This window comes from Morone saxatilis, unplaced genomic scaffold (genome assembly GCF_004916995.1).
Source record: "Morone saxatilis isolate NCDOM2014 unplaced genomic scaffold, NCSU_SB_2.0 Contig20, whole genome shotgun sequence".
Classification (NCBI taxonomy): domain Eukaryota; kingdom Metazoa; phylum Chordata; class Actinopteri; family Moronidae; genus Morone; species Morone saxatilis.
This window is the reverse complement of record NW_023339763.1, coordinates 11,723,180-11,723,952: the sequence shown is the minus strand read 5'-3', so window position 1 is coordinate 11,723,952 and position 773 is coordinate 11,723,180. Positions and strand designations below refer to the sequence as shown.

The 773-nt window shown below is 44.5% G+C and overlaps 1 pseudogene; it reads left to right on the top strand.

The window, feature by feature from the left end:
• The window catches only part of LOC118331782, a 23,936-nt pseudogene that overhangs the window by 11,813 nt on the left and 11,350 nt on the right, over positions 1–773 (top strand).

The window sequence follows — 773 nt, the reverse complement described above, 5'->3', positions numbered from 1 at the left end:
TTCACAATAAAAGACAAAAGAAAGACACTGTAACAGTAATGAGTAATAGAAGTATATTATATACATATATTATATGAATTTTGACAGATAAAGCATTCATTGAATGATGTGTTCAGGTGACAGGACAGTGTCCATGTCGTCCCGAGTTTGGAGGAAGACAGTGTGATGAATGTGGAGAAAATCATTTTGGGAATCCAGACCTGCAGTGTATCTGTGAGTGAAAACACAAACACCTCTAACAGTGTTTTTAACTGTGACAGAGCTACATCTTTTATTTAAATTCATCACTTCTTGTTCTTAGCTTGTGACTGTAACATGGAGGGAACAGAGCGTCCGTCATGTGACCCTGAAACCGGCGAGTGTATGTGTCGGATTGGTGTCACAGGTATTTTCTGTGATGAGTGCACCCCTGGCTATGACTCAGCATTCCCAGCCTGCAAGGAATGCCACCCCTGCAATGCACTCTGGGCCGAAAATGTCACAGATGTCCAGCGAGCGACCAAGAGGATGAGAACCTTCATTCCTCGCACCAATGACGAACTGCAGCCTGGAGACGGTCCCCACCGGCAATGGATTCTGGAGATGCATTCGAAGCTGGATGGCCTCTCTAACCTGACAGGACTCTCCCCACCAAAGGTGGAGAAAGCTGAGAAACTGTGTGCGATGATCAGGTAAGTTATTAGTTAGATTGTGAGAAAAAGTATGTAGTTTTACAGCCTCACAGGAATATCAGCCTTCATTGATAGTGCCAGCCGAAGATAGACAGGAAAGGG